Here is a 15,564-nt window from a genome sequence, read left to right as displayed (position 1 = left end):
CTGCCGGGAGGGAAGCTGCGCCCCGGCCGAGTCAGACTCAGCCGTTGCGGCCCCCCCGAGCCCGCAGCGCGTAGCGCGGAAGCCATACGCCCCCCCGATGCGGAGCGACAGACGCCCCCGCGACCGCGGTTGGTCGGGAAGGCTTTTCGGATAGAGGTCGGACGGTGTGTGTGGACGGCTTCCCGTGGTGCCGCCGCTATCAAGCCGGAGGGTTTGAGAAACGACATTCGCGGAAGGACCGGCGCGGCCGGCGGACGCTCGCACGCGCGGCGCCCGACACTCAGCCGCTCGCTCGGCCTCCGTGGATCGTGGCTAGGTGGGATGGATGCCAAACCGGGTCGTCTCGGTCTCGCCGCAGTACGGTCGCGCCGGGGCCTGCGGGGCGGCGCGGGGAGCGCACGCTCACGCGGCGGCCGGGGCGCTAGAGTGCGACCCGCAGTGGGTAGGAACCGTCCACCCGACGTCGGACGAGCCGAGGCCGATGGGGGCCCTACCAAGGCGGGTCATGAGTGCCAGTCGGTCAGTTGGGTGAGGGGGTACTCGGAGGCCCGCCGGGAGCAGACGGGCGACCGGGGATGGGGGGCGTACGCGGGCGGGCGCCGGGAGAAGACGGCCCGTCCGGGGTCGAATCTCGGCCTGTGTTTTCGGAGCCGGCCGGGCATCACGCTCCCTCCTTGGATGGACAACATTCGTAGTTGACACTTTGTGTCATTTTATCCGAGCGGGCGGGCGCCTCGAGAGGCGGACCGTCCGGGGCGACTCTCGGCCTGTGTTTTCGGAGCCGGCCGGGCCTCACGCTCCCTCCTTGGATGGACAACATTCGTAGTTGACACTTTGTGTCATTTTATCCGAGCAGACGGGCGCCGCGAGGCGGACCGTCCGGGGCGACTCTCGGCCTGTGTTTTCGGAGCCGGCCGGGCATCACGCTCCCTCCTTGGATGGACAACATTCGTAGTTGACACTTTGTGTCATTTTATCCGAGCGGGCGGGCGCCTCGAGAGGCGGACCGTCCGGGGCGACTCTCGGCCTGTGTTTAAGGAGCCGGCCGGGCATCACGCTCCTTCCTTGGATGGACAACATTCGTAGTTGACACTTTGTGTCATTTTATCCGAGCGGGCGGGCGCCGCGAGGCGGACCGTCCGGGGCGACTCTCGGCCTGTGTTTAAGGAGCCGGCCGGGCATCACGCTCCTTCCTTGGATGGACAACATTCGCAGTTGACACTTTGTGTCATTTTATCCGAGCAGACGGGCGCCGCGAGGCGGACCGTCCGGGGCGACTCTCGGCCTGTGTTTTCGGAGCCGGCCGGGCATCACGCTCCCTCCTTGGATGGACAACATTCGTAGTTGACACTTTGTGTCATTTTATCCGAGCAGACGGGCGCCGCGAGGCGACCGTCCGGGGCGACTCTCGGCCTGTGTTTAAGGAGCCGGCCGGGCATCACGCTCCTTCCTTGGATGGACAACATTCGTAGTTGACACTTTGTGTCATTTTATCCGATCGGGCGGGCGCCGCGAGGCGGACCGTCCGGGGCGACTCTCGGCCTGTGTTTAAGGAGCCGGCCGGGCATCACGCTCCTTCCTTGGATGGACAACATTCGCAGTTGACACTTTGTGTCATTTTATCCGAGCAGACGGGCGCCGCGAGGCGGACCGTCCGGGGCGACTCTCGGCCTGTGTTTTCGGAGCCGGCCGGGCATCACGCTCCCTCCTTGGATGGACAACATTCGTAGTTGACACTTTGTGTCATTTTATCCGAGCAGACGGGCGCCGCGAGGCGGACCGTCCGGGGCGACTCTCGGCCTGTGTTTAAGGAGCCGGCCGGGCATCACGCTCCTTCCTTGGATGGACAACATTCGCAGTTGACACTTTGTGTCATTTTGTTCGGCCTGTGTTTAAGGAGGCGGCCGTCCTCCACTCGGTCCGTGTTTAAGGAGCGACACTCGCGCTCCGGTTCGGCCTGTATTTAGGGAGGCGGCCGTCCTCCGCTTGGTCTGTGTTAAGGGCGACACTCTGTCCATGTTTGAGGAGCCTGGCCCTGACGCTCCTCTCCGGCCTGTGTTTAAGGAGGCGGCCGTCCTCCCCTTGGTCCGTGTTAAGGGCGACACTCGGTCCATGTTTGAGGAGCCTGGCCCTGACGCTCCTCTCCGGCCTGTGTTTAAGGAGGCGGCCGTCCTCCCCTTGGTCCGTGTTAAGGGCGACACTCGGTCCATGTTTGAGGAGCCTGGCCCTGACGCTCCTCTCCGGCCTGTGTTTAAGGAGGCGGCCGTCCTCCCCTTGGTCTGTGTTAAGGGCGACACTCGGTCCATGTTTGAGGAGCCTGGCCCTGACGCTCCTCTCCGGCCTGTGTTTAAGGAGGCGGCCGTCCTCCCCTTGGTCCGTGTTAAGGGCGACACTCGGTCCATGTTTGAGGAGCCTGGCCCTGACGCTCCTCTCCGGCCTGTGTTTAAGGAGGCGGCCGTCCTCCCCTTGGTCCGTGTTAAGGGCGACACTCTGTCCATGTTTGAGGAGCCTGGCCCTGACGCTCCTCTCCGGCCTGTGTTTAAGGAGGCGGCCGTCCTCCCCTTGGTCTGTGTTAAGGGCGACACTCGGTCCATGTTTGAGGAGCCTGGCCCTGACGCTCCTCTCCGGCCTGTGTTTAAGGAGGCGGCCGTCCTCCCCTTGGTCTGTGTTAAGGGCGACACTCTGTCCATGTTTGAGGAGCCTGGCCCTGACGCTCCTCTCCGGCCTGTGTTTAAGGAGGCGGCCGTCCTCCCCTTGGTCTGTGTTAAGGGCGACACTCGGTCCATGTTTGAGGAGCCTGGCCCTGACGCTCCTCTCCGGCCTGTGTTTAAGGAGGCGGCCGTCCTCCCCTTGGTCTGTGTTAAGGGCGACACTCGGTCCATGTTTGAGGAGCCTGGCCCTGACGCTCCTCTCCGGCCTGTGTTTAAGGAGGCGGCCGTCCTCCCCTTGGTCTGTGTTAAGGGCGACACTCGGTCCATGTTTGAGGAGCCTGGCCCTGACGCTCCTCTCCGGCCTGTGTTTAAGGAGGCGGCCGTCCTCCACTTCCTTCCATGCACCACCACATTCGCAGTTGACACTTTGCCATTTTTTCAGAGAGGTGACACTTAGTCGTTTTTTCGAAAGTTGACACTTAGTCGTTTTTTCGAAAGTTGACACTTTGCCGTTTTTTCAGAGAGGTGACACTTAGCCGTTTTTTCGAAAGTTGACACTTAGCCGTTTTTTCGAAAGTTGACACTTAGCCGTTTTTTCGAAAGTTGACACTTAGTCACTTTTTCGCCACAGTGACACCTCCAGCGCGTGCCACGGCGCTTTTCAGGTCTTCTATCCGACCTTGTGCTGTCGAGGACGGCGTGTCCGACGCCGTGGGGAGACCAGCACCATCTCCTCCATATTCGTAAACGGGGTGCTTTGGAAAACGGGGGGAAAGTCGATGAGTACACTGACTACTGGGACCATTTCATTGTACTCTGGCGCACCTGAAGACCAAAAAAGGTACTGCACCTTAGCCCGGGTACCTCACCCCCTGGTACCTCGAGGAGAACTTAGAAAAATTTCGACAAATTTTTGGTGAGCTCCAGGGAGAGAGGCTGATTTTTCGCTTTTTGAGGCCGACCGCCGAACCGGCGCGGGGCGGACTCACAAGCCCCGCAGAGCCGTGGGCACTTAGTCGTTTTTTCAGAGAGGCGACACTTAGTCGTTTTTTCAGAGGCGACACTTAGTCGTTTTTTCGAAAGTTGACACTTAGCCGTTTTTTCGAAAGTCGACACTTAGCCGTTTTTTTGGAAAGTTGACACTTAGTCGTTTTTTCGAAAGTTGACACTTAGTCGTTTTTTCGCCACAATTGGCTCTGAGCTCCAGGGGGAGAGCCTGGTTTTGCCTTATTTCAGGCCGGCTGGGGAACCGGCGCGGGTCGGATGCACGAGCCCGGCAGAGCCGTGGGCACTTAGAAAATTTTCGCCGATTAAGCTGGGACCTCCAGGCGGAGACCGGCATTCCTCGTCCTCGGGGTTCGACCCAGGAACCGGCGCTGGGCAGACGCCGTAGCCACGCAGAGCCGTGGGCACTTAGAAAATATTCGCCAAGTTGGCTCTGAGCTCCAGGCGGAGAGGCTGGTTTTGCCTTATATCAGGCCGGCTGGGGAACCGGCGCGGGTCGGATGCACGAGCCCGCAGAGCCGTGGGCACTTTGCCATTTTCTCAGAGTCGACACTTAGTCGTTTTTTCAGAGAGGCGACACTCTGTCGTTTTTTCGAAAGTTGACACTTTGCCGTTTTTTCAGAGAGGCGACACTTAGCCGTTTTTTCGAAAGTTGACACTTAGCCGTTTTTTCGAAAGTCGACACTTAGCCGTTTTTTCAGAGATGTGACACTTTGCCGTTTTTTCGAAAGTCGACACTTAGCCGTTTTTTGAGAGATGTGACACTTAGAAACTTTTTGCCAAGTTGGCTGTGAGCTCCAGGAGGAGACCGTTATTTTTCGTCATTCGAGGCCGACTGCGGAACCGGCGCTGGGCGGACGCCAAAGCTCGGCAGGGCCGTGGGCACTTAGAAACTTTTTGCCAAGTTGGCTGTGAGCTCCAGGAGGAGACCGTTATTTTTCGTCATTCGAGGCCGACTGCGGAACCGGCGCTGGGCGGACGCCAAAGCTCGGCAGGGCCGTGGGCACTTAGAAACTTTTTGCCAAGTTGGCTGTGAGCTCCAGGAGGAGACCGTTATTTTTCGTCATTCGAGGCCGACTGCGGAACCGGCGCTGGGCGGACGCCAAAGCTCGGCAGGGCCGTGGGCACTTAGAAACTTTTTGCCAAGTTGGCTGTGAGCTCCAGGAGGAGACCGTTATTTTTCGTCATTCGAGGCCGACTGCGGAACCGGCGCTGGGCGGACGCCAAAGCTCGGCAGGGCCGTGGGCACTTAGAAACTTTTTGCCAAGTTGGCTGTGAGCTCCAGGAGGAGACCGTTATTTTTCGTCATTCGAGGCCGACTGCGGAACCGGCGCTGGGCGGACGCCAAAGCTCGGCAGGGCCGTGGGCACTTAGAAACTTTTTGCCAAGTTGGCTGTGAGCTCCAGGAGGAGACCGTTATTTTTCGTCATTCGAGGCCGACTGCGGAACCGGCGCTGGGCGGACGCCAAAGCTCGGCAGGGCCGTGGGCACTTAGAAACTTTTTGCCAAGTTGGCTGTGAGCTCCAGGAGGAGACCGTTATTTTTCGTCATTCGAGGCCGACTGCGGAACCGGCGCTGGGCGGACGCCAAAGCTCGGCAGGGCCGTGGGCACTTAGAAACTTTTTGCCAAGTTGGCTGTGAGCTCCAGGAGGAGACCGTTATTTTTCGTCATTCGAGGCCGACTGCGGAACCGGCGCTGGGCGGACGCCAAAGCTCGGCAGGGCCGTGGGCACTTAGAAACTTTTTGCCAAGTTGGCTGTGAGCTCCAGGAGGAGACCGTTATTTTTCGTCATTCGAGGCCGACTGCGGAACCGGCGCTGAGCGGACGCCAAAGCTCGGCAGGGCCGTGGGCACTTAGAAACTTTTTGCCAAGTTGGCTGTGAGCTCCAGGAGGAGACCGTTATTTTTCGTCATTCGAGGCCGACTGCGGAACCGGCGCTGGGCGGACGCCAAAGCTCGGCAGGGCCGTGGGCACTTAGAAACTTTTTGCCAAGTTGGCTGTGAGCTCCAGGAGGAGACCGTTATTTTTCGTCATTCGAGGCCGACTGCGGAACCGGCGCTGAGCGGACGCCAAAGCTCGGCAGGGCCGTGGGCACTTAGAAACTTTTTGCCAAGTTGGCTGTGAGCTCCAGGAGGAGACCGTTATTTTTCGTCATTCGAGGCCGACTGCGGAACCGGCGCTGGGCGGACGCCAAAGCTCGGCAGGGCCGTGGGCACTTAGAAACTTTTTGCCAAGTTGGCTGTGAGCTCCAGGAGGAGACCGTCATTTTTCGTCATTCGAGGCCGACTGCGGCACCGGCGCTGAGCGGACGCCAAAGCTCGGCAGGGCCGTGGGCACTTTGCCACTTTTTCGCCACAATTGGCTGTGAGCTCCAGGAGGAGACCGTTATTTTTCGTCATTCTAGGCCGGTTGCAGAACCGGCGCGGCTCGGATGCACGAGCCCGCAGAGCCGTGGGCACTTAGAAAAATTTCAGAGAGGCGACACTTTGCCATTTTTTCAGAGAGGTGACACTTAGTCGTTTTTTCGAAAGTTGACACTTAGCCGTTTTTTCGAAAGTTGACACTTAGTCGTTTTTTCGAAAGTTGACACTTAGTCGTTTTTTCGCCAAAGTGCCCACCTCCAGCGCGTGCCACGGCGCTTTCCAGGTCTTCTATCCGACCTTGTGCTGTCGAGGACGGCGTGTCCGACGCCGTGGGGAGACCAGCACCATCTCCTCCATACTCGTAAACGAGGTGCTTTGGAAAACGGGGGGAAAGTCGATGAGTACACTGACTACTGGGACCATTTCATTGTACTCTGGCGCACCTGAAGACCAAAAAAGGTACTGCACCTTAGCCCGGGTACCTCACCCCCTGGTACCTCGAGGTGAGCTCCAGGGAGAGAGGCTGATTTTTTGCTTTTTGAGGCCGACCACCGAACCGGCGCGGGGCGGACTCACAAGCCCCGCAGAGCCGTGGGCACTTAGTCGTTTTTTCGAAAGTTGACACTTAGTCGTTTTTTCGCCGATTTTGCTGGGACCTCCAGGCGAGGACCGGCGTTTTTCGTCTTCCGGGTCCGACCCGGGAACCAGCGCCGAGCGGACACATTCGCTCGCTAGTGCCGTTGGCACTTAGAAAATTTTTCGTTTGTCATGAGCTCCGGGCGGAGACCGGCGTTTTTCGTCTTCCGGGTCCGACCCGGGAACCAGCGCCGAGCGGACACATTCGCTCGCAAGTGCCGTTGGCACTTAGAAAATTTTTCGTTTGTCATGAGCTCCGGGCGGAGAGCGGCGTTTTTCGTCTTCCGGGTTCGACCCGGGAACCAGCGCCGAGCGGACACATTCGCTCGCTAGTGCCGTTGGCACTTAGAAAATTTTTCGTTTGTCATGAGCTCCGGGCGGAGACCGGCGTTTTTTGTCTTCCGGGTTCGACCCGGGAACCAGCGCCGAGCGGACACATTCGCTCGCTAGTGCCGTTGGCACTTAGAAAATTTTTCGTTTGTCATGAGCTCCGGGCGGAGAGCGGCGTTTTTCGTCTTCCGGGTTCGACCCGGGAACCAGCGCCGAGCGGACACATTCGCTCGCTAGTGCCGTTGGCACTTAGAAAATTTTTCGTTTGTCATGAGCTCCGGGCGGAGAGCGGCGTTTTTCGTCTTCCGGGTTCGACCCGGGAACCAGCGCCGAGCGGACACATTCGCTCGCTAGTGCCGTTGGCACTTAGAAAATTTTTCGTTTGTCATGAGCTCCGGGCGGAGAGCGGCGTTTTTCGTCTTCCGGGTTCGACCCGGGAACCAGCGCCGAGCGGACACATTCGCTCGCTAGTGCCGTTGGCACTTAGAAAATTTTTCGTTTGTCATGAGCTCCGGGCGGAGAGCGGCGTTTTTCGTCTTCCGGGTTCGACCCGGGAACCAGCGCCGAGCGGACACATTCGCTCGCTAGTGCCGTTGGCACTTAGAAAATTTTTCGTTTGTCATGAGCTCCGGGCGGAGACCGGCATTTTTCGTCATTCGAGGCCGACGGGGGAACCAGCCGGAGCGGACACGTTTGCTCGGAAGAGCCGTTGGCACTTAGAAAAAATTCCGTGTCTCGTGAGCTCCAGGGGGGACAGGCTGGTTTTATTCATCCGTAGCCGACATGGGAACCAGCGCGGAGCGGATTGGTGTTGCGCTGCCATATACCTCATCTCTCTCAAGAGTCCCCCCCTTATACGTGCCGATGGTGTTTTGGAAAACGGGGGGTAACTGGATGAGTACACTGACTAGTGGGACCAAGTACACTAATAGCCCCTGGTACCTAAAATGGAAGTATAGAGGCCGACTTTCGGGCAAGATCACGCCGGGTTAGGCTTCCAGGACCTCGGCTAAGCAATTTTAACGGGTTGCCCGGTTCTTTTTTGAACCAGCCCGGTTCTTTTTTTTTATCCAGCCCGGTTCTTTTTACACTTCCAGCTGGAGCTCGGGAGCGGCTTTTTGCACAAGATCACGCCGTGTTAGGCTTCCAGGACCTCAGCTAAGCAATTTTAACGGGTCGCCCGGTTCTTTTTTGATCCAGCCCGGTTCTTTTTTTTATCCAGCCTGGTTCTTTTTACACTTCCAGCTGGAGCTCGGGAGCGGCTTTTTGCACAAGAACACGCCGTGTTAGGCTTCCAGGACCTCGGCTAAGCAATTTTAACGGGTCGCCCGGTTCTTTTTTGATCCAGCCCGGTTCTTTTTTTTATCCAGCCTGGTTCTTTTTACACTTCCAGCTGGAGCTCGGGAGCGGCTTTTTGCACAAGAACACGCCGTGTTAGGCTTCCAGGACCTCGGCTAAGCAATTTTAACGGGTCGCCCGGTTCTTTTTTGATCCAGCCCGGTTCTTTTTTTTATCCAGCCTGGTTCTTTTTACACTTCCAGCTGGAGCTCGGGAGCGGCTTTTTGCACAAGATCACGCCGTGTTAGGCTTCCAGGACCTCGGCTAAGCAATTTTAACGGGTCGCCCGGTTCTTTTTTTTTATCCAGCCCGGTTCTTTTTTTATCCAGCCCGGTTCTTTTTACACTTCCAGCTGGAGCTCGGGAGCGGCTTTTTGCACAAGATCACGCCGTGTTAGGCTTCCAGGACCTCGGCTAAGCAATTTTAACGGGTTGCCCGGTTCTTTTTTGAACCAGCCCGGTTCTTTTTTTTATCCAGCCTGGTTCTTTTTACACTTCCAGCTGGAGCTCGGGAGCGGCTTTTTGCACAAGAACACGCCGTGTTAGGCTTCCAGGACCTCGGCTAAGCAATTTTAACGGGTCGCCCGGTTCTTTTTTGATCCAGCCCGGTTCTTTTTTTTATCCAGCCTGGTTCTTTTTACACTTCCAGCTGGAGCTCGGGAGCGGCTTTTTGCACAAGAACACGCCGTGTTAGGCTTCCAGGACCTCGGCTAAGCAATTTTAACGGGTTGCCCGGTTCTTTTTTGAACCAGCCCGGTTCTTTTTTTTATCCAGCCTGGTTCTTTTTACACTTCCAGCTGGAGCTCGGGAGCGGCTTTTTGCACAAGAACACGCCGTGTTAGGCTTCCAGGACCTCGGCTAAGCAATTTTAACGGGTCGCCCGGTTCTTTTTTGATCCAGCCCGGTTCTTTTTTTTATCCAGCCTGGTTCTTTTTACACTTCCAGCTGGAGCTCGGGAGCGGCTTTTTGCACAAGATCACGCCGTGTTAGGCTTCCAGGACCTCGGCTAAGCAATTTTAACGGGTCGCCCGGTTCTTTTTTTTATCCAGCCCGGTTCTTTTTTTATCCAGCCCGGTTCTTTTTACACTTCCAGCTGGAGCTCGGGAGCGGCTTTTTGCACAAGATCACGCCGTGTTAGGCTTCCAGGACCTCGGCTAAGCAATTTTAACGGGTCGCCCGGTTCTTTTTTGATCCAGCCCGGTTCTTTTTTTTATCCAGCCTGGTTCTTTTTACACTTCCAGCTGGAGCTCGGGAGCGGCTTTTTGCACAAGAACACGCCGTGTTAGGCTTCCAGGACCTCGGCTAAGCAATTTTAACGGGTCGCCCGGTTCTTTTTTTTATCCAGCCCGGTTCTTTTTTTATCCAGCCCGGTTCTTTTTACACTTCCAGCTGGAGCTCGGGAGCGGCTTTTTGCACAAGATCACGCCGTGTTAGGCTTCCAGGACCTCGGCTAAGCAATTTTAACGGGTCGCCCGGTTCTTTTTTGATCCAGCCCGGTTCTTTTTTTTATCCAGCCCGGTTCTTTTTACACTTCCAGCTGGAGCTTGGGAGCGGCTTTTTGCACAAGAACACGCCGTGTTAGGCTTCCAGGACCTCGGCTAAGCAATTTTAACGGGTCGCCCGGTTCTTTTTTGATCCAGCCCGGTTCTTTTTTTATCCAGCCCGGTTCTTTTTACACTTCCAGCTGGAGCTCGGGAGCGGCTTTTTGCACAAGATCACGCCGTGTTAGGCTTCCAGGACCTCGGCTAAGCAATTTTAACGGGTCGCCCGGTTCTTTTTTGATCCAGCCCGGTTCTTTTTTTTATCCAGCCCGGTTCTTTTTACACTTCCAGCTGGAGCTCGGGAGCGGTTTTTTGCACAAGAACACGCCGTGTTAGGCTTCCAGGACCTCGGCTAAGCAATTTTAACGGGTCGCCCGGTTCTTTTTTGATCCAGCCCGGTTCTTTTTTTTATCCAGCCCGGTTCTTTTCACACTTCCAGCTGGAGCTCGGCAGCGGCTATTTGCACAAGATCACGCCGGGTTAGGCTTCCAGGACCTCGGCTAAGCACTTCTAACGGGTCGCCCGGTTCTTTTTTTGAACCAGCCCGGTTCTTTTTACACTTCCAGCTGGAGCTCAGCAGCGGCTTTTTGCACAAGATCACGCCGGGTTAGGGTTCCAGGACCTCGGCTAAGCAATTTTAACGGGCCGCCCGGTTCTTTTTTTGATCCAGCCCGGTTCTTTTTACACTTCCAGCTGGAGCTCAGCAGCGGCTTTTTGCACAAGATCACGCCGGGTTAGGCTTCCAGGACCTCGCCTAAGCACTTCTAACGGGCCCTGGTCCACCCCTGCCAGCGCATTTCAAAACTTGGCATTAATTTCGACCTAAGAGACGAAGTCTGATTTTTTTCTACCACTTGGGCGGCCTTTTTGCACCCAGAACACCCGCACCGGCACCATAAATTCGAAGGGTGCCGAGTGCGTCGGCGCAGATTCTGCGACGGAGTGACACTTCCCTCTTGTGGACATTCGGCGGTAGGTGAAATGCGCACTCGGTCTTCTCTTTTCTTTTCCTTCCAGTGAAACTTTGGCAACATTCTGCGAGCTGCTGGCTTCCAGAACCTCGGCCAAGCAGGTGGAGGATTTTTTTCCACTTCCAGCTGGAGGTGAGGAGGGACTTTTTGGGCAAGATCACGCCGACTTAGCAAGCAAGGTGGAAGTGCCAGCATGCTCCGTGGCTGGAAGTGTGGATGTGCCAGCACCCTCCCTGCCTATGGAAGTGTGGAGCTCCAGCACCCTCCCTGCCTATGGAAGTGTGGAGCTCCAGCACCCTCCCTGCCTATGGAAGTGTGGAGCTCCAGCACCCTCCCTGCCTATGGAAGTGTGGAGCTCCAGCACCCTCCCTGCCTATGGAAGTGTGGAGCTCCAGCACCCTCCCTGCCTATGGAAGTGTGGAGCTCCAGCACCCTCCCTGCCTATGGAAGAGCCACCTCCGCGGGCATGCTGCTCAACCACGCCGGCCCAGAGTTCCAGCCGCTCGGCTACACTCTCTCACAAGCCCCGCCTGGAGCTCCCCAGCCCACCCCTGGTACCTCAACTACCGAGGCCAGCCGCTCGACCAGGCCGGCCCAGAGTTCCAGCCGCTCGGCTTCACTCTCTCACAAGCCCCGCCTGGAGCTCCCCAGCCCGCCCCTGGTACCTCAACTACCGAGGCCAGCCGCTCGACCAGGCCGGCCGAGAGTTCCAGCCGCTCGGCTTCACTCTCTCACAAGACCCGCCTGGAGCTCCCCGCCCCACCCCTGGTACCTCAACTACCGAGGCCAGCCGCTCGACCACGCCGGCGCAGAGTTCCAGCCGCTCGGATAAGCTCTGTCACTCACACCGCCGCGCAGCCACCGGTAACGGGGAAATGTCGCCGCCTGGCGGACACGCCGTTGTAAATGAATGGGCTTTCGCACTTAGTGCAATTTTCGCCAACTCTCTGACTGGAGCTATGGAAGTATGGAGCTATGGAGCCACCAGCCACCCAGGCTGGAGCTATGGAGCCATGGAGCTCTGGTGCTATGGAGCTCTGGAGGTATGGAGCTATGGAGCTATGGAGCTATGGAGCTATGGAGCCCTGGAGCTCTGGAGGTATGGAGCTATGGTGCTATGGAGCTCTGAAGCCATGGAGCTCTGGTGCTATGGAGCTCTGGAGCTCTGGAGGTATGGAGCTCTGGAGGTATGGAGCTATGGAGCCCTGGAGCCCTGGAGCTATGGAGCCCTGGAGCTATGGAGCCCTGGAGCCCTGGAGCTATGGAGCCCTGGAGCTATGGAGCTATGGAGCCCTGGAGCTATGGAGCTATGGAGCTCTGGTGCTATGGAGCTATGGAGCTCTGGTGCTATGGAGCTATGGAGCTCTGGTGCTATGGAGCTATGGAGCTCTGGTGCTATGGAGCTATGGAGCTCTGGTGCTATGGAGCTATGGAGCTCTGGTGCTATGGAGCTATGGAGCTCTGGTGCTATGGAGCTATGGAGCTCTGGTGCTATGGAGCTATGGAGCTCTGGTGCTATGGAGCTATGGAGCTATGGAGCTCTGGTGCTATGGAGCTATGGAGCTCTGGTGCTATGGAGCTATGGAGCTCTGGTGCTATGGAGCTATGGAGCTCTGGTGCTATGGAGCTCTGGTGCTATGGAGCTATGGAGCTCTGGTGCTATGGAGCTCTGGAGCTCTGGAGGTATGGAGCTATGGAGCCACCAGCCAGCACCCTCCGTGGCTGGATCAATGGAAGTGTTTTAGGTACCAGGCAGCCAAAGGGCCGAGGCCTCACGCTCGACCACGCCGGCGCAGAGTTCCAGCCGCTCGGATAAGCTCTGTCACTCACCCGCCGCGCAGCCACCGGTAACGGGGAAATGTCGCCGCCTTGTGGACACGCCGTTGTAAATGAATGGGCTTTCGCACTTAGTGCAATTTTAGCCAACTCTCTGACTGGAGCTATGGAAGTATGGAGCTATGGAGCCACCAGCCACCCAGGCTGGAGCTATGGAGCTATGGAGCTCTGGTGCTATGGAGCTATGGAGCTCTGGTGCTATGGAGCTATGGAGCTCTGGTGCTATGGAGCTATGGAGCTCTGGTGCTATGGAGCTATGGAGCTCTGGTGCTATGGAGCTATGGAGCTCTGGTGCTATGGAGCTATGGAGCTCTGGTGCTATGGAGCTATGGAGCTCTGGTGCTATGGAGCTATGGAGCTCTGGTGCTATGGAGCTATGGAGCTCTGGTGCTATGGAGCTATGGAGCTCTGGTGCTATGGAGCTCTGGTGCTATGGAGCTATGGAGCTCTGGTGCTATGGAGCTCTGGAGCTCTGGAGGTATGGAGCTATGGAGCCACCAGCCAGCACCCTCCGTGGCTGGATCAATGGAAGTGTTTTAGGTACCAGGCAGCCAAAGGGCCGAGGCCTCACGCTCGACCACGCCGGCGCAGAGTTCCAGCCGCTCGGATAAGCTCTGTCACTCACCCGCCGCGCAGCCACCGGTAACGGGGAAATGTCGCCGCCTTGTGGACACGCCGTTGTAAATGAATGGGCTTTCGCACTTAGTGCAATTTTCGCCAACTCTCTGACTGGAGCTATGGAAGTATGGAGCTATGGAGCCACCAGCCACCCAGGCTGGAGCTATGGAGCTCTGGAGCTATGGAGCTCTGGTGCTATGGAAGTATGGAGCTCTGGAGCTATGGAAGTATGGCGCTATGGAGCTATGGAGCTCTGGAGGTATGGAGCTATGGAGCCCTGGAGCCCTGGAGCTATGGAGCCCTGGAGCCCTGGAGCTATGGAGCCCTGGAGCTATGGAGCTATGGAGCTATGGAGCCCTGGAGCTATGGAGCCCTGGAGCTATGGAGCTATGGAGCTCTGGTGCTATGGAGCTATGGAGCTCTGGTGCTATGGAGCTATGGAGCTCTGGTGCTATGGAGCTCTGGTGCTATGGAGCTATGGAGCTATGGAGCTCTGGTGCTATGGAGCTATGGAGCTCTGGTGCTATGGAGCTATGGAGCTCTGGTGCTATGGAGCTATGGAGCTCTGGTGCTATGGAGCTATGGAGCTCTGGTGCTATGGAGCTATGGAGCTCTGGAGGTATGGAGCTATGGAGGTATGGAGCCACCAGCCAGCACCCTCCGAGGCTGGATCAATGGAAGTGTTTTAGGTACCAGGCAGCCAAAGGGCCGAGGCCTCACGCTCGACCACGCCGGCGCAGAGTTCCAGCCGCTCGGATAAGCTCTGTCACTCACCCGCCGCGCAGCCACCGGTAACGGGGAAATGTCGCCGCCTTGTGGACACGCCGTTGTAAATGAATGGGCTTTCGCACTTAGTGCAATTTTAGCCAACTCTCTGACTGGAGCTATGGAAGTATGGAGCTATGGAGCCACCAGCCACCCAGGCTGGAGCTATGGAGCTATGGAGCTCTGGTGCTATGGAGCTATGGAGCTCTGGTGCTATGGAGCTATGGAGCTCTGGTGCTATGGAGCTATGGAGCTCTGGTGCTATGGAGCTATGGAGCTCTGGAGGTATGGAGCTATGGAGCCCTGGAGCCCTGGAGCCCTGGAGCTATGGAGCCCTGGAGCCCTGGAGCTATGGAGCCCTGGAGCTATGGAGCTATGGAGCCCTGGAGCTATGGAGCCCTGGAGCTATGGAGCTATGGAGCTCTGGTGCTATGGAGCTATGGAGCTCTGGTGCTATGGAGCTATGGAGCTCTGGTGCTATGGAGCTATGGAGCTCTGGTGCTATGGAGCTATGGAGCTCTGGTGCTATGGAGCTATGGAGCTCTGGTGCTATGGAGCTATGGAGCTATGGAGCCACCAGCCAGCACCCTCCGTGGCTGGATCAATGGAAGTGTTTTAGGTACCAGGCAGCCAAAGGGCCGGGGCCTCACGCTCGACCACGCCGGCGCAGAGTTCCAGCCGCTCGGATAAGCTCTGTCACTCACCCGCCGCGCAGCCACCGGTAACGGGGAAATGTCGCCGCCTGGCGGACACGCCCTTGTAAATGAATGGGCTTTCGCACTTAGTGCAATTTTCGCCAACTCTCTGACTGGAGCTATGGAAGTATGGAGCTATGGAGCCACCAGCCACCCAGGCTGGAGCTATGGAGCTCTGGTGCTATGGAGCTCTGGTGCTATGGAGCTATGGAGCTCTGGTGCTATGGAGCTATGGAGCTCTGGTGCTATGGAGCTATGGAGCTCTGGTGCTATGGAGCTCTGGTGCTATGGAGCTATGGAGCTCTGGTGCTATGGAGCTATGGAGCTCTGGTGCTATGGAGCTATGGAGCTATGGAGCCACCAGCCAGCACCCTCCGTGGCTGGATCAATGGAAGTGTTTTAGGTACCAGGCAGCCAAAGGGCCGGGGCCTCACGCTCGACCACGCCGGCGCAGAGTTCCAGCCGCTCGGATAAGCTCTGTCACTCACCCGCCGCGCAGCCACCGGTAACGGGGAAATGTCGCCGCCTGGCGGACACGCCCTTGTAAATGAATGGGCTTTCGCACTTAGTGCAATTTTCGCCAACTCTCTGACTGGAGCTATGGAAGTATGGAGCTATGGAGCCACCAGCCAGCACCCTCCGCGGCTGGAGCTATGGAAGTATGGAGCTATGGAGCTATGGAGCTATGGAAGTATGGGGCTATGGAAGTCTGGAGCTATGGAGCTCTGGGGCTATGGAAGTATGGAGCTCTGGGGCTATGGAGCTCCGGGGCTATGGAGCTCCGGGGCTATGGAGCTCCGGGGCTATGGAGCTCC

This window comes from Syngnathus leptorhynchus, unplaced genomic scaffold (genome assembly GCF_054491065.1).
Source record: "Syngnathus leptorhynchus isolate UIUO unplaced genomic scaffold, UIUO_Slep HiC_scaffold_384, whole genome shotgun sequence".
In the NCBI taxonomy this organism is placed as follows: domain Eukaryota; kingdom Metazoa; phylum Chordata; class Actinopteri; order Syngnathiformes; family Syngnathidae; genus Syngnathus; species Syngnathus leptorhynchus.
Note: the sequence above shows the minus strand (reverse complement) of the source record.